Raw genomic sequence first — 18,550 nt, 5'->3', positions numbered from 1 at the left:
GTTGTGTAAAAGACACAATTATTTTGTGAATTGTTTTTATTCTTGCTTAGAACCACAGGATAAAAAAAAAAATAAACCATTAAAAACACATCTTTGAAGGAAAAGAAATGGTGACAATGAGAGGCAGGTCACCATCACCCAAACGATTAAATAAAGTTTTGCTGAACATGACAAATCAGTTGCCTAATGTTTGGTTTTTTGTGTGCATGTAGTAGCAGCATGTTAACAAACTGCAGCATCTGTCAAAACATATTTACTATGCTCCTGAGGAAGTGGGATGCTTTGGGAATGTAAAGCCCCTTTCTGAAACAAGCAGTACTATTGATCTGAAGAGAAAACAGGTGGCCTCATGTCATGTAAACCAAGACTTAGAATATAACATAAGGCTGTGAGAAAGTCCTTTAGAAGTAGCAGGTATTTGTGGCTTATTCTAAACACAGTAACAGTATTAGTCTCATTTTAGTGATGGTGAACATACTATCCCAATGAGCCTGAACTGTGTGTCTGAAAGGCAGAATGAGTTCTGAAGTAGCTGAGGCTTTTAAACCATTTTTGCCACCTCAGTAATTACCAAGCAGAGAATGGATGTTTTTAAATCAGCCTTCACACAAGTTGTTAAATTAGAATAATTTTCACTTCTTTGTTACTAATAATGAAGTAGAGGCCTCTGTCACAGATTGCTTTAACAGGATGCTCGAAACTGAAACATGGGGATGTTTTACAGCAAGCAATTACCATTTGCTACATTAATGTGTTACTGGAGTTTATAATAAAGAACTGTAACCACAGCTTCTTCATTACAGTCAGAGAATGGGCATGAAAACTCCAAGCTGTGCAAGGATTTGGAAAACCATGTCTGGCAATTGGTGAAAATTAGAATAAATATGCCTCCACTCAGAAAGGAAGACCATGAGGATGTTTAGGACAAAAGAAATATTTGACAGTAGTTATGACTAGATGTTCCCAGGTACTAGTTGAAATTTTGAATGTTGTGGTTTAAGCCCAACTGGAAATAAGCACCATGCAGCTGCTCGCTCAACCTCTGCCTCTCTTCCCCCACCCTGGTGGAATGGGCATGAGAATCAAAGTAAAACTTGCAGGTTGAGATAAAAAAAATCAAGGAAAAATTTAATGAAGTTTAATAATCAAAAATAAAGTAAAATACAATAATAATAGTAGATTATAATGATAATTAAAAGAGAAAAACAAGTGATGCACATTACAGTTGCTCACCACCAGTTGACCAATGCCAGACTCCCCTTCCCTAACCCAGATCAGCCCCTCTGTTTATACACTGGGCATGATGTTCTATAGTGTGGAATGTCCCCATTGGTCAGTTCAGGTCACCTGCCCCAGTTTAGTTTGTGAACTTCCTCACCTGCAGACCGTGAGACAAGAAAAAAAACTTAGGATAAACACGACTTAGCCAAAAACAAAACATCAGTGTGTTATCAACACCATTCTCATTCCAAATCCAAAATACAGCACCGTAAGAAATTAGAATAAACTACTGAGAAGAAATTAACTCTACCCTAGCTGAAACCAGGACAATATCCACCCTCTTATTCTATACCATTTATGTCATGCCAATTTCCACACTTCCCAATATCCCATTACCTTCCCTAGGTGTCCTCAGGACAGTGAGAAAGGGTCAGCATACTGCTTAATAGACTACAGTCACCAAGGTATAAAGGGAACGTTTTATTCCAATGAACTTTAAAGAATTTTAAAAAGTGAGCGCTACTGAGGAGAGTATATGCAAAATTGAGAAGTTTCTAGCAGTAAAAAGGCAAGTAAGGAAGAAACAGCTGTTTGTGAAGTGGTGGTGCTTGCTGAAGAAATTTAACAGCTGGATAAAAGCCTCTCAAGTCCATGATGTTTAGCAGCTGAAGCTAGAGTGGGAGAAAAAGAAGGATGGTAAACTGTGGTTTTTACATCATGCTCCCCAACAATGCTTACACCAGAATATCCCCACAAAACACCAATTTGAACTTTACCAAACAGCTATTCAAAGCCCCTGGAAGCTGTCAGGCCAGTGGGAGATGGGGTTTGCAGAAATACAATACCCAGGCAGCTGGAATAATATTAATAATGCTGCTGGGTAAGACGTGGCATTATTCTTTGTGACAAGTCCATTATTCATCCATATGCATATTGCTGGAATGTATAAACATTTACTAGTTCCAACAACAGAGCTTTAACTGTTGACCAACCATAGACCTGGTCTTCAGTCCTGCAATTAGGGAACAAAGCTTAAAATGGATGAAAATCCTTGTACTCTTTGTTCAGCTGGGAACCTAGCGAGTTTTTCTGAAACTTCTCCTGGGGTAGCCAGTGACAGTTTCCTTTTTAATTGACATGCCTGGAAGGTTTTTATCCCAATCTACCTCTACACAAAACCTTGTTGAGTACCAGCTGGTTTGAGATTTATAGGTCCCATTATCATGCTGGGTTCTGGCACATGGTAATAGCAGTGAGCTCATTGCAGCAACGTAGTACAAACTGCTTTATGTGCCAGTAAAACAACCTCAAGTAGAAAGAGACAGCACTGAAATAAACACAAATGAAAACAAGCATTTCTTATTTTGCAGTGGAAAGCAGACTCTGAAGTTTTATCTGTTGACCTGAAAGGTTATGATGTTTTAAGGAAACACACCATCATGTAGTAAAGAATAAGTAGTAAAGGGTAGTAGAAGAATTAAAAGGACCCCTCCCTGTCCATGAATTATTAAAGAGCCCAGGTGGAGTAGAAGCTGTATTCCGCAGCCTCTTTTCAAAAGCTATACTATTTTTCTAAAAGAGTTTGGAGATTATTAAGCCACGTGTTAAAAGCATGGCTGAAAACATGGCCGAAGATGCAATCAGATATGTCTCTCAGGCAATTGCAGCCCAGTTGCAAACACTGGCAAAGCAGGAGATCTCTGGGGTGGTTAAGAGGCACCTCACAGCCCTGAAGGGCCGTCCTTCCCCAAACCCTTGAAAGGAAAAGGATGGGTAATGCCAGTCTGCATTTCAGCTGCAAAAAGTAAAAGAATAACAAACGCTACTGAAACATAGAAAACCCCAAGAAATTCAGAGGAAGGTGGCCCTTTCTACTGCTAGAAAAGGAGATATATTTTAACAGGGCTGCTTTTTGTTCACAGCTGCTCAGAATAGTGTACCAAACCCATACTAGATTTATTTGAAGTGGCCCCAGTGCAAACAGGCATCACAAAGAGCTTGTTCAGTGAGGTGCCATTACTGTCAGCTGTAACATGGACTTTTCCCTGGACTTGAATGGGAAAGACTGTGTAGGTCTGAACAACCGTGCTGGATCTTTGCTGAAAAAAATTGTTGAAGAGTGAGCCTGACGAATTACTTGTTGGCTGCTTTCAGCCAGCTGGATGATAACTTAGGAGAGATCCTGTGTTTGTAAACCCAGTCTGCTATGTAAGGTATAGGTGATTTGGAAGTTGCCTCAGGGGTTCATCTTTTGTCCTAACAGGAGGCATGTTTACTGCTGCATCATGTTCAGGGGAAGCATTCACATTAGAGAAGCCTTTTGGTAAGTGTCATCCCTTGCCCTAGTCACACTGGACAATTTGGTTTTGTTTCAGAAATTTCATCGCAGCTGTCATTTATCCAATGGACGTAGTCTTTTGGGGAAAATCCATTGTGAACTTCTCCTAGTGCCCCTACACATGTTACTGTAAAGTTAAATTTTTGTTCTGATTTTCCATTTTAATAGGCAGTGTTGTCTGTATCTTGCAGCACAGCACAAAGTCCAAAGACAGACCAGGTAATACTGTGCAGCAGTCTGGTTGGGATTTCATCTGTCTTGTTAACTGGTAGTTGTATGACTGTATGTTCTGCCTTTTCTTTTTTTATTTTCTATTAGTATTTAAACTTTATTTTCGGTACCTCTTATTAAGTAATCTTTTATATGTAAACTTCTGCAACTATAAATTCATTATTATAAACTGTATGCATTTATAAATATACCCACCTCGCTGTATCTATATTTAGAGATATTTACAATGCTTGTATATGACATATATCAAGAATATATGAGAAGCTCTTGAGAAGCTTGAAAAAGGTTGTGGGGTTTATACCATTAACAAAATGGCATCCCCATGCAGGGAAGAGGGAGGACATCCTGCTCTTGCTGTGCTTTGGGGTTGACCAAGGTATGGCCTCACCTGCCAGACAGTCCCAGGAAGTGCTGATATCACCTGGGTTACAGCTGGATTACAATGGTGGCCTCACAAGGACATGATGATGACCTAGTTGTGGGGATAAGCCAATCACTGGAAAATGGGTGTGGTTCTGAGGCAGAGGATCATGTCACCCTGAGGTGACCTGCAGCAGGCACCTGCCCTGTTCTGCCTCATGTGAAGCTGTCCTGACCCGAGAATCTAAAATAGGACAGTGGAAAAGGGAGGCAAGATCTTCTCTTTAGACAAGAGAAGACCCAGTCAGCAGTTTCTATAGCCTGTTTGCAATTAGTATCTTCTGTGCAGATTTTTAACAGATTTTTTTTTTTTTTAGCTGTAGCCTCTGTGTGTTGATCACTTGTTTATAAACTGCTGTAAGATACTGAAGTAAATATATGAGAGAGCATGGAGATAAGTAGCAACAACACAGGTTCCCACTGAAAAGAAATATTCTCCAAGTGCTCCAGTTTTCTCCTAAAAAGGTAATAAGCCTCAAAGATAGAAGAGCAGCAGTGATGTCATACATCTTCACTGTGGTCAGGCTTCCAATACAATTTCATGAAATTTTTGTAAATTAACTAGAAACCCATAGTCTGTATGAAACTGCTGTGCAGGATGCCCCAGTCCTTGGAAAACCATTTACAACTGGTTATCAGTGAGGCACTGTCAGAGTGAAAGGGCAGATTGAAACCAGCTGCCCAACTCCTTGGTGTGGCAGCTAATCTGAATATCATTAGTGACATGGATAACGCTATACCACATATTTACTAGACAACAGTGAAAGGAGAGGGACTTCAGTTTACTGGAGAAGAGGAAAAAAAAGGAGTCATATTTATAGGTCATATATTGTTTCTGATAAATAAAGAGTTGCTCAGTAGAAACAAGACCAAGGTGCTCCTCTTAAACACAGATACATAACTGCACAAATATAAGATTGAGGTAACAAGGATTCAAGAAGGTATTTGGTATAAGTAAGGGGTTCAGTGCTACACAAGAGGAACAGGAGCCAATACTGTCATCCTGCTGTGTGAAAAGTAAATACCATGCCAGGATTTACAAGTAGGAGTATGGTTTGAGTTGTGCAAAGTGGTTTTCTTATTCCCTTCAGTATTTTCAAGACCTCAACTAAAGTACTTGGTCTTTCTGAGGCACAGTGCTTCACAAAAGATAGGCAGAGTCCGCAGAAGAGCAAGAAAAAGATTTAGAGGTCTGGAGAATGTGTCTTGTGAGAAAATGAATCAAGACTGACACATCTAAATAGGAGAAGACAAGGGTGATATATCTGAAGTCCTCAAAGTGGTGTCTCTTAGCTCTGCAGAGAGATGGGAGCAGTCTGTTGTTTTGTTGCTTTTAGGCTGCAAAAGTACTTGGATTAAGTTGCAGCAAGGAAGATACGGGTTAGATAATAAGAACATTTTATTATTAAAGATACTAAAACAGTAGCTTAAATTGCCTATGGAGGTTTCAAAATTCCCCTAATTGGAGATTTTTAAGAACAGTTTAAGCAAATCTTAGGAATGAAATTGGCATTGTTAATCCCTCTTTGGGGCTCTTAAATTGTCATCTAAATGACATCCCAAAACCTGTTTTAGTCTATTATTTATTGAGAAGCTTTTATGCATGCAACTATTAGGTTTCACATTCTTTGAAAAGGGAGATATATCTCTGATGTTTGTACAGTGCACACCAAAGCAGTACAAGGCTACAGACTCTGGTCTTCATAGAATGACTTGTAATTAGCATGTTGTGTTGGAATGTAACTGTAAAACTGTGAGTCCCTGTGCAATCAGTGATGTGGTGGGTTGATCTTGCCGGGTTGCCAGGTGCCCACATAAACTGCTTTGTCACTACCCTCCTGAGATGGACAGGAGAGAGAAAATAACAGAAGGCGGTGGGTTGAGGTAAGGACAGGGAGAGATCACTCACAGTTACCATCAGGGGCAGTTTGGGTGAATTAATTTATTGCCTGTTAACACAAGACTAAAATGAAAAATAAGAACAAATCTACAAAAAAAATTCTCCCTATCCCTTTCTGCTTCACAGGCTCAACTTCACTCTCAATTTCTCTATGTCTTTCCCCCAGGCAATACCGGGGGACAAGGAGTGGGGGTTGTGGTCAATTCATCACACATTTGCTGTTTTCTCCTCATGCTCTTCCCCTGCTCCAATGAAGGGTCCTTCCTACAAAAGGTAGGCCTTCTCCATATGAGTCCTTCCCAAAGGCATAGTTCTTCATGAACTGCTCCAGTGTGGGTCCCTTTCACAGGATGCAGTCCTTCAGGAACAGGCTGATCCAGTGTGGGTCCCTCTGATGGGGTCACAATCCTGCCAGCAAACCTGCTCCAGTGGGCTCCTCTCTCCACAGTTCCAAAAGCCCTGCCAGGAGCCTGCTCTGTCACTGGCTTCTCACAGGTTCACAGCCTCCTTTAGGCATCCACCTTCTCTATAGTGGGGTCCTGCATGGGCTGCGGGTGGGTTTCTGATCCCCCGTGGATCTCCATGGATTGCAGGGACACAGCTGCCTCACCATGGTCTTGCAGGGGAATCTCTGCTCCAATGCCTGGAACACCTCCTCCTCCTCCATCACTGACCTTGGTGCCTGCAGAGGTGTTCTCACACATTCTCACTCCTCTTTCTGGCTGAAGGTGCTGAGTTTTTTTGTCCCCCCTTCATAAATACATTATCCCAGAGGCGCTGCCACCATTGCCGATGGGTTCAACTGCAGCCAGCAGTGGGTCTATCTTGGAGCCATCTGGCATTGGCTTTGTTGGACATGGGGAAGGCTTCTGGCAGCTGCTCACAGAGTAGCCCCTCTACTGCCAAACCCCTGCCATGCAAACTCAATACAACCACGTTTCAGAATTACCTGGCATCATTAAAATTATCTTGGCTAATTTGAACTTTATTGGGAACTGTGGCAGTGACTTACAGGTGAAAATCAGTATGATCTGTACTAGAAATCAGCCATGATAACCTCTAATTTATCACTTTAATGTTTTTGTCACTGTAGTCACAAACAAAATTTAAGTCAAGAATTATTGTTATCCATATCATGTTTGTGGGGCCTTTAGTGTTTGTTTACTCCCGGGGCACTGAGGAAGAGGTACTCAGATTAACTGGTTAGTGATGCTGTATCCCACTGAACTTAGGGGGTTCATAATGTCCAATCTGTTGTGAAATCTATTCATTAAAATTAATTTTTTTAGGTACTCCTTTAGAGTCTAACTAATAAGAATGTATTAAGAGTATAGCCTTTGTGTGCCACTGCCTGATTTATTGGCAGCTGTAGTCTAGAAGAAATTACAACAAGGCTAACAAATGCTTTATGCCAAAGAACTACAAAGCAAAAACTTTGCAAACCAGAGCAGTTTAGAGCAGACACTTCAGGCAGCAGATGGAAGTGGGAAGCTATTTACAGTACACAGTGATGTTACACAACAGTTTTTGGAAGAAAATGTGGAAAAGAGTCTTTCATTAACTAAAACTGTAAAGGGAATTGTCTACATTACACAATGCTAAAAAGCAGAAAATATTAGCCCCTGTGGAGGGTTACATTAATGCAGTAATACTAATTTAAATGCTTAAGCTAACTGACTCAGAACCAGTTTGATAATATGTGAATGGCACTGATACTGACAAGTAGACAGACCTGAAACAGTTTGTATTTCAGACACAAGAAATCTGAATATGATTTCACAGCAACATTGTAAGCCAGAAGTGACACTGATGAGGTAAAGAGGCACTTTATGGTTTAAAGCAAATGAGTTTTAAGAGACTCAGGTCTTTTCGAAAGACACAGCCCTGGAAGCAGGGCAGCACCTGGCCCCATAAAGAGCCTGAAGGGATAGCACAGCTGTTGAATAGGATGTTTTAATATCTGGTTTTGCAAACAAATTCTGAATTCAGTTGCAAGTTATTTTTGTTTAAAAATTGCATAGTAGCTTATTTAAATGATTTTATAATTCTTTTAATATTAAACTCTTTTCTTTCTAATACAGGCTTCCGTGTTTCTTTGTTGCTTTCACAATATTATCCAAGTTCTTTCAGTATAACTTCTTTCAGTCCCCTTTGCAACCTCCTGGTGCATAGTGGAGCAAATAAATTCATGACATATAAGAATAAGTATTAATGTAAAAAGTTGGGAAGTTTTATTTGCTGAGGCATGGGGAATATTAAAGGATGTTTTGGTTTTCTTTTAATATTTGGGAGATGTTTATTACTGTAATTTTTAACCAGAAATTTTAGCTAAAGTAGTTGAGATGCTAGGACATTCATTCTCATAGATTTTTAGAGAATCAGCTCCAGGTACTTACTTACTTTCATCTTGAGTAGAGCCTATATTTGTAATAATATATGTTACAGTTGATTTTCCCCACTAGAGTAAAAGTACTATGATACCAATTTTTTTCCAATTTGAAAGAAATCTGAATGGCTACTATGGAATCATTTCACTTCACATTGCCAAGTAGTTAACTGGTGTCAATATTAAATATTTATGAAAAATAAAAAAATTTCATTTCTTCTGTCAGTAATTCCATTCTTCATAAATAATACAGTGTTAACTGTAGTAGAGATCCTGGCTGTCTAGCATTGCAGATTAATGTCTTTCTGCCAGACTACGTCTTGCATTTTGCTCCCTGGTTCAATTAATATTTAATAAATCCTCAAGAAGTTCAAACAGGCTGAGATACAAAAGTTGAGACTTGTCCATAACTCAGTAGTAATGGCATTGGTTGGAGTTTGAGAGATTATCTGAGGGTCCCTGGGCTTTTTAGGTGCCATTCCTGACCTAACCATGCCTACTTTTGATGGAGGCCTTGAGGGGGGGGATCCTGTGAAGAGAGGTAAAGAATGGATGTACACAATTAGCTGTGTCTGACTTCATTTCTGCTGGTACATTCTGTGATAGGCATAGAGTGGTGTCAGGAGGAAAATTTCTCTAATTTAGAGAGGGAGGTTGTTTTCCTGCTGTATTGTAGAAAATTGACTCTAATGGACTCTTTAAATCTCAAGAAGAACTAGATTCCTACGTAAGGTTGTTGGGAATGAGATAAGCTAGTGATGAGGCCTAGAAATGGATTAAAAGCATTGAATATTATGAAAGTAGGACAAGCACTGTTGTGAATGTTTGGGAGGAACAGAGGAGGAGATACAAAAAGAGATTTTTTAAAATTACATTCAAGTGGGATTTAGCAATTGCTACAAAAGAGCAGTCCAGAAAGCCTGGGACATAGAAATGGACGTAGCTGAGAGATTTTATGCCTGCTAGAAACTGGGTAGTCTAACTGGGTAGTCTTGGAGTATGGAAGCTACAAGGCACCACCAGAAGGATTTCTGAAGGTTGGTAGTTCGTAGTGAGGGGTGTTTTCATTTTTCATGTCGTGGAAAGAAGGGACAGTATGAAAGTATTGTGTTAGGGCAATACAGCATTTTTGAAGGCAATGGAGAAACGTAGCTGGATTGTGCTCATAGAAGCAGGGACAGGACATTCCAGGGCACCTCACATTCAAGTGTTCATATATAATGAAGAAGATAAAATAAGGCATCATCAGAACAAGATGGACTTTCTTATAAAAAGGTGGAGACAACTATTTCACCAGTGCCAGAGCTCTCTAGTTGAGGCAAAGAAAACTTGCATTCAGGTTCTTGATCTTTATCAAGGAGCAGGAAGTCTTGAGCCTGTATTTTCTGTAATCTACTATTATGCTGTTTGAATATTTGGGAAAATGTGCTTTCTTGAACAGAACAAACTTGTAAACATCTTTGTTTTCCTTCTCCTTCAAAACTGAATCTATCAAAGAGCAAAGAAATTGCTGCTTCAAGCTGCAGCCCTGCCAAAGAGTGTCGCTTCTCTACATCTGTTAACATCTGTTCCTCCTGTGTCAGAACTCAGGTTTCTGCAGTATCCCAAAATCCAACCCTGAATGCTCCAGTGCCAAAGTCTTGAAGCATTGTCCTTTGCAGTATACAAACTGACAGGTCAGTGTCCAGCAAAATACACTATTCACTGTCACAGAATCACAGATTCAGTTAGGTTGGAAAAGACCTCTGAGATCATCAAATCCAACCTATGGCCAAACACCACCTTGTCAACCAGACCATGGCACCAAGTGCCACATCCAGTGTTTCCATAAACACCTCCAGGGACAGTAACTCCACCACCTCCCTGGGCAGCCCATTCCAGTGTCTATTCACTCCTTCTGTAAAGAAATTTTTCCTGATGTTCAACCTAAACCTCCCCTGGTGCAGCTTAAGACTATGTCCTCTCATCCTGTTGCTGGCTGCCTGGGAGAAGAGGCCGACCCCCACCTGGCTACAGCCTCCTTTCAGGTAATTGTAGAGAGTGATAAGGTCATCCCTGAGCCTCCTCTTCTCCAGGCTAAAGAATCCCATCTTTCTCAGCCACTTGTCATAGGACTTGTGCTGCAGACCCTTCTACAGCTTCATTGCCCTTCTTTGTCACTGCTGAGCAGACCTGAAACAAAGGAGTGATGAACATCTCGTTGCTCTTTTCTTATTCCTGAAAAAAATTAATTAACAAGTTCGGACCAGAATTTGGGAATGCTCCAGAAGGAGAAGAAAAACAACTTTTTTCCTCTATTTTGGTGTTCCTGCAGTGCAGGGTCAGCTAAGCAGCAGGACCCTCAGCTGAAATACCGACTAATGCCAGAAACCAGGAATATAGGAGGAAAGAATTAGTCTGGAGTTTAGGCACTGATCTCACATGAAAGGATTGTCTGTCTCCTTTCAACTGAAAACTATGATTTCTTATGGGTGCAAGAGGTGGTGTTGACTTGATTCAGTGTCAGTGACTGTATGGGAGATTTCAGATATGGTATGATCACAAGTATAATGACTTTGTGATAAGTGACTTCAATGCACCCACCACTTTCTTTATTGGTGTTTGATCTGATATTTGATGTGAAGTAAGAAAGAGTATTTACCTTGAATAGGTTCCAGCTAAAGAGTATTTTCGCTATACATTACTTTTAATAGCGAAAGGAATTACACCCTTAAGCTTTTATTTCCTGTCCCTGTCCTCCCATTCACTATCACTGTGTCGTGCCAACACAGCTGCTTTTTTCGGCAGTAGTATAAGCTGAGTCACTGAGATGACTTAGGCTTTAATAAAAGTTGTAGTTTGTTTTTTAGTGCAAACCATTTCCGTGATTGTCTCACAGACCCATAAGCAGCTGTATCCACCCAACTGAATAAGTAGGGAACTGCAGTATGGAAGGAGAGTAAGTTTAGTTAGGAAAGTTTCCTGAGGTAGCTATATTGGTGTATTGTCAGTGTGTTGTTGAATTACACCCCTAGCATTTGGAAGAGAGGTAATGTAAGCTGCCCTCCTTGTATAAGTGCTGTCTGCATTGAGGACTGTGACCTCGTTAGCTGGGAAGCTGCTGCCTTCGTTGTGACTGCTGATAATGAATGGTGCTTAACACAAACTTGGAATTTTTGTTTTCTCTATACGAGAAATCACAACTTTATATATACTACACATTCAAAGACAGGTATATACAGTCTAGAGTATGGGCTAGAATCTGCCAATGGGAGAAAATTTTTGCTGGATCTGTAGGACTTCGTCCCCCCACATACCCCCATTGCCGTTTTTTCCACCTGATCTTAAAACTTTCTGACTATGGGGAGACCAGTAGCCACAGCTTAAGAATCAACATCATATTCACAGATTTTTTACTTCTCAGATTTTGGTCATGCTATCCCATTGCATGGGGATCCTACTGCTACTTGAGAAAAGTTGCTGTTTGTGTATTTAGCTAATTTTAATCTTCTCAGGAAAATCTCTCTTTGATTCCCACAAATAACAACTAACTATTTCCAGCTCATAGAGAAGTGTGTGGCTGTTTTCTGTAATTCTGGAGGCAAATAGTTGAGCCAAAGGTAACCCAGACTTAGAAGCTCTTCACTTGTGTGATGGACCCTTTTTTACAAATCTTGCCTAGTAACTCCATGGAAGTCTGCTTATGTTATCACGGTTGTACTGGGAATTGTAGTGTGAACTGTCTTCATTCAAACAGGCTTGAGGAATCTTGTTGCAGGTATTAACCAGTACTCATGAGTACCTGAAAAATGTGTTTACTGTATTTCCTCTCTTGTGTTTTGCTTTTCAGCTCACTGCTGTTAATGGACTGCTGCTTACTAGGTTCAACAACTGTGTAGGGTCAGCCTTAATGGGTACAAAGAACATCTATTTCAACAGACATATTTTAATAATCCTTTAAGGCACTAAAAAACTAGTTTTTCATTGGTTTTGACATTATTACTTTGATGCTAACTTTTAGCTACATCCTCATCATTGAATCAAAACTTCACAGGGGTTATCCTTAGTGTTTGCTTGAAACAAGGTGCTTTAAACAGATTAGGTTTAAGTGTTATTGCATAAGATTTCAAACCATCTCCACCTCCTGTCTTGTTATTTCACTGATTTGTTCAAGGAGATAAAATAATAAAAAATAGCTCTGCAAAAAGAAAAATGGTTGGTTTTAGTTCCTTTAACTGATTCATTGCAGGTTCAGGTGAATGCTATAAAGGATGCTACAGAGAAGATAGGAATATCTGGACTTGATTGGTCAGGATGCTGAAATTAGTAAAAGAACTGTACCATATAAACTGACAATTGTTCAGTGTCACAAAAAAAAGACTGGAAGAAAATGATCCACTACTACAAACCAGGAAACTTTGTTTTTTCATATCTTGATTCTGTAATTTATAAGTAGGTTGGAAGTTATTCTAACAGTCTCTGTCTCTACAGAGAAATTCCTTTTGAAGATAGATGTCCATTAGGCATGCTGACCCCCTTCTCAGTTTTAGGTTTGGAGTAACTCTGCATGTTAAAATCATGTGCCCTATTTTGGTTTATACCTCATACCATGCTTTAGGTGTTTTACTCTGTTCCAATCCAAATAAGGAAAAAGTTAATATACTGAGTTTTATGAGAATAGCTTCAGACTGGTATAACTAGAATGATTGCCTCTCCCTTGCTCAAAATGTCTAGTCTCTTTCCTAACTAATAATCTCAATCCTGTTGTGCTGCCAGAATGAAATAAGCACCTATATTGTTTAATCAGCCTCTTGAATGTGGAGCAGTCAGTGTCCAATGACTGATGACTGACACCTCATTAACTCTCATATAAACTGCCTCATGGGAAAAATTAGAGAGATTAAATCAATGAATTAAGGAATTTGTTGCCATTTATTCACTTTTTATTTCAGCTACAGAATTTTAATAGAGTTAGCTATTTCTTTTTCCTTCCTGCTAGCATAGGCCCTAGTGAGGGTTAAGATGAATCAAGAAACCTTTTTGTAAATCGGTGTCATGCTACAAACAATTTAGTCAGTTTTGATATAGCACTGATAGATTTAAAACTGTCTCTGTGCTACTTTGTTCTGCTGCTTTCCCCGTGGGAAACCTCCCGTGTTTATCTTGGTGGGAGGCTAATTTTCTATCCACCCTGAAACTCAGGTCCAGGCGTCCTAGTTGGCAGAGTGGGTTTTTAATCTCGCAGTGCAATCCTACTAAACTGCAGAGTAGCATAAGAGTTAGCTCTTGGCTTTGGGCTGGGAGCCCAAAGCCTGCATGAGCATTTCCCAGTACTTGGGACACAAACACAATGCAGGGCAGCAGCATGTCTGTCACTGCAGCCACTGGCCTGCCAAGCACAGCGTTCTGTGTGGGGCAGATGACGTACATGCCCCTCTCTCTCTCTTTTGTTTCCAGTTGCCTCGGCTCCCAGCTGTGCTGGAGGGATTTGCCTCAAGAAGTCAGTCATGTTCTTCTTTAGAGAATCTATTGATGCAAACATTCTGGAGCATTTCACAAAGCAGATATCTTACCATGTAATACTTAAACTGAAATCAAATGACGTGACTTGCGCTGAAACTCTCTTCTGTGTTGCCTAAAATAGACCGTCAAAGTTAAAAATACATACACAAGACTCTGTGTTAATTTTACAGTAAAGCAAAGGCTCTTTGTGTAGCTGGTTGGACAATTCGACAGGCAAGGTACAGGATACAGCAAACCATGTCATGACATTGAAAAATTAAGATTGCAGGTGCACTGCAAAGTGCGTTGGAAAGTGCAGTTTTTTCAAAAGCCCGGTTAGAGCTGAACACAGAGATCCCCTGGAGGCATACCAAATTAATACTGATTTACAGGTATGCTTTCTGCTAGAAAACTATTAACTTATGTAATCTTAAGTCAATCTCTAAAGCTCTAACACTGTTGCAACTGACCAAAAGTCAGCAATGATAAATTAGGTCAGAAGAATGTATATTTAAAAAACTGCATTGTTCTTTAAAAAAAAACAACCAACCAACCAAACAAAAAAAACAAAACCAAAAAACCCCCCCACCATATCCTGGTCACTCTTAGAAGCCAAATCATTCTATTCTGAAGATTTTTGTTTGTTGTCACAATTTTTCACCAAATATTTTTATAAGAAAAAAACTGATATTCTTCTTAATGTAAATCTATTAACTTTTAATAGAAAAAGGGCTTTTCATAAGCTTTTTAAAAGGGACCAGTACTAGTAAAGTTTCATCTTGTACATGTCCAAGAGTGGTTTCAAATATACATTGTTGTTTCTGTATTATATCCTCTAATCCTTTCAGCTCCCACAGAAATTGGACATGATCTAGCAGGCAGAAGGCATTAAGTGTAGGTATAGTTCTGTTGAATTCAGTGTAAGAACACAGACAAGCCAAATTTTTTTGGCAGAATCAGGCTTTGCTGGATCAGAATAGGTCACAGGATCTAACAAAGAACAGCTGAAGTTTAGATTTCATCAGCTGGTTCTAAATTTGATTTTGTTAAACCACAGCAAATCCAAAATGGAAAAGAATACTAAAGCTCTTCTTGAGCTTATAGGGAGCACTTTAAATCTTAAGCACAATTTATTCATAAGGGTTCCTGAAGTTCTGAGTTATATTAATGATATTAAATTCAAGAAAATATATTTTCTTTGAAAAAAATTCTTAATTTTCTCTTTAGAGTTCTGTTTAAAACAGCAAGTGCTTAAAAATGGATTAAAATGCACCCTAAATCTCCAAAGACTGTAGTTTTTCTTTAGAGGTGTTTCCAGAAGATCTCTGGAGAGAGCAATTTGCTGCATTTGCTGCATTTGCTTCTGCTAGGTTAATTCTTGATGATGAAAGAAATAGTAAAATCTCACAGAGTACAGTGACCAACAGTTGTCAGGAAGGTAAGTAAGGATGAGAAGGAGGTGATCATATACAGCAGTTTGAGTCACACAGTAGCTTAGAGCCCTTCATGCAGGGTGTTAGGCACAAGTTAGTTACAAACCTGTAGATAGCAAAAGGTGAGTAATGAAGGTAATTTTTACAGAGTGGAGTGTATCAGTGACGCTGAGAACTGCTGAGGCTTCAGAGATGACAAGCAGCTCAGGTGCTGTGAGTTGGATGCTATAGATTAGCATGGGATCTCAACAAGCTTGCCTCTGTAACAGGGTAATTGGGTTTAAAATATCTCTGTACACCAGTACAGAATGCATCCTTGCTCATTCAGTGTACTCCTACATTTTGTGGATGCTGGAGAAATAGAAGGGTGCAGTATTTGTGAGAGAGCTAAGTCAGCATCTTAATGTGAGGAGAATCAGGGACTCAGTCTAGTTATTCAGAAAGAATAGGTGACTTAATTCTAAAGTAAACGTATAAAGAGAAAAATTATTGAAAGCCTTTTCCTCTGGAAGCTAAAGTCATAGGATCAGATCACCAGAAGATAAAACCAGAAAATGTAATATTAAAAGTTAACAACCTTCTTTCAGTTCTGCACAGGATTCTCCCACAAAGGTGAGTTATCAGGTATGATGTCTAAGTAAGGACTTGTGGTAGGCATCTACAGGGAGAAGCAGGGCACAAGCTGAAAATTTACATGACATATTCTTTGTGCCAATTGACAGGGGAAAAGCCACAACACTGCACTTCAACCAGAAGATTTGGAGTCGAAGTTTTCTGAAATCAGCAGAGACTGCTTGAGAACAGCACATGGTAAAATCACAGTTACTTCTGTTCTTTTTCTGGATAAAATAAATGATCTTGAGTTACTTGATTAAGTGGATGAAATATATTAGCCTCAGATGTGCAAATGGTACTGGATGTTCTGATTTTTCCTTTTGTCCTTGAATTCTGTGTCTGCAAATTACTTGGGGTTTGCTTGTGTAATATGAAGTAGGATAAGTGGAGTGGTTGGATAGAGCACTACTGTGAGTATCCCGTTAGAAACTTAAGCTTTGGACAAACTACTGCTTCCATAAAACTCATATTAGCCTAGAGTTATAGACTATTTCTGTATCATGTTGTTACCAAAAATGTATATAATATTTGAACTAAGTTTTAAATGCAACATTAGTCCAGAAAATTAATTCCCAGTGTTTTAAATTAAACTGTGAGGCAGGTGCATAATTTAAGTATGGGAATAAACAACTTAGATGTTAGTAAATATCCACCAGGTTTTGTGTTTAATGAAAAGAGTCACAGGAGTTGAAAGACTTCAATGGAAGCACTTGCAAAAACACTTCAGAGTTTGTTAAGAAGCAGACTTCAGATCAAGTCCACTTAAAAAAAAAAAATAGTTGCAAGTACATTTTATTTAATATAATAAACATTTTATTTAATGTAAAACTCCCTGCAGCCTTCAACTAGATGTGTTAGTTCACTGCGTTTTTTTTTCTTTCAGGTAAACACAGTGCTACATCTCTATATGTAGGTAATGTCTTTCTAAGTGTTTTCCTCAGGTTTATGGGTTGAAGGCAAACAAGAAAAGCCTGAAAAGCCAACTGAAAACCTTGCATTATTTTAGAAACTAGCATCACTAGGAAAAAAAAGGGTTTTTTTTTGCAATAATCTGTTCTCAAAAAAGCTGTGCATGTTTACTTGGCATTTTCATTTTGATGTAAATGTGTATAAATTTGTGGGGTTTCTGAGAATTTTGTTCCTTGAATAGAAGAAACAAACATGGGTTTATAACTTAAATTGTATATGTGAGAAATAAGATATTTCAATTAAAAAAAAAACCAAACAAACATTTGCTTTTAAAATTGCAGAAGATTTTTGAAGGAGTTGAAATGCTGAGTTGATAAATATCTGGGCTAAAGCCAATCTTTGTAAGACAATACCAGATCTGAGAACCACAAAACCAAGAGTGTTTTAGACACAGTGACAGAAAGCCAGGCTGCTAATACAAAATATACTACTTACAGATCTGAGAACAGTGCCCCAAATTGCTAACACACAGCAACACACAGAGTCGGGTTTCAACATTGTTCTTCATTTCATAAAAGTGTACAGATTTCAGTAGATGTTTAACTTTTCTCCAGCATTGATTTGCACAGTTATAAATCACTTGCAGTTTGGTTTTTTTACAAGGTTTTACCTAAGATTTCCTTTTACAAATGATTTGGTGAGTTCCCAAGCCATCTACTAATGTTGGGTAATGGGGAATCTCCATCACATAATTGTGTGGAAGTGGTATAATAGTGAGCATGTAATTATAAAATATCTTCGTTTTCAGATATTACAAGATGACTCAAGAATGTTGTGTATATAAAAGCTGTATTAAAAGGGAGGTTACAAGAAAAAGATGCAGACTGCTATGCATTGGCCAGAGTAATTTAGAAAATGTGTAGAACTTCAGAACAGTTCTTTTAAGCTGAAGACAAATACAAAATAAAGGGAAAGCAGAATGAAATGCTGAAGGCATTTTAGCTAGACTAACTGATACCTGTCTATGCAGGAGTGCAGTAAATCTCATCTAACTTCAGTAAACATCTTTTCTGTACAGATAGGAAACTGTGGGATTGAAAAGTTGGATTTAGAAAAGGTTTTGTAGGGCTGTACCTCAGTAGATAATAACACTAGCAATGAAAGGAAAGCTCTTGTATAGGAGAGGGTTAGCTCTGAAATTCCTCAGGATGAGTGTTGGATCTGAATCCTTAATACTTATTTGAATCAACAAGTATTTGGATAACAAAAATTGCTGTTTCAGCCAGAAGCTCATTAGTGGGAAACTCAGGCAAATTACTTTGGCAAGTACAATTCTAGGAGCATTGGCCTAATGTAGCTGAATTATATCTAGCAGAATTAGAGAAGTGTTAATGATGTTACTCAAAGTTTTAGTAAGCACATCAAAGTAATTTGTGAAGTTCTACTGATTCATATTCAAACAACATGAATTAAAATTGGAGGAGGTGCAAAGAAAGGTTCTATTCTTACTATTTTAGTAGCTTTTCTTACAAGAAGATAATCACAAAAGTCTGAGCAAGGAATGAAATCATAGAATGGTTTGTGTGGGAAGGGGTATTTAAAGATCACATCGCTCT

The 18,550-nt window shown here is 38.8% G+C and overlaps 1 protein-coding gene across 6 annotated transcripts in view; it reads left to right on the top strand.

Moving 5' to 3' along the window:
- Positions 1 to 18,550, top strand: part of PRLR (prolactin receptor) — a 155,362-nt gene that overhangs the window by 71,626 nt on the left and 65,186 nt on the right. For 4 of the 6 annotated variants that reach the window (XM_017811159.1, XM_017811157.1, XM_017811160.1 and 1 more), the window contains 2 exons: positions 16,133 to 16,220; positions 16,909 to 16,938. The gene's annotated coding sequence lies outside the window, so the exon portion shown is untranslated. Of the gene's footprint in view, positions 1 to 3,484; positions 3,545 to 16,132; positions 16,221 to 16,908; positions 16,939 to 18,550 lie in introns of all 6 variants that reach the window. The other 2 variants (XM_017811155.1, XM_017811162.1) reach the window with 2 other exon arrangements.

The sequence above is a fragment of the Lepidothrix coronata genome, unplaced genomic scaffold (assembly GCF_001604755.1).
Source record: "Lepidothrix coronata isolate B3197 unplaced genomic scaffold, Lepidothrix_coronata-1.0 Scaffold31, whole genome shotgun sequence".
Taxonomy (NCBI): domain Eukaryota; kingdom Metazoa; phylum Chordata; class Aves; order Passeriformes; family Pipridae; genus Lepidothrix; species Lepidothrix coronata.
Note: the sequence above shows the minus strand (reverse complement) of the source record. Positions and strands in the feature narration are given on the sequence as shown.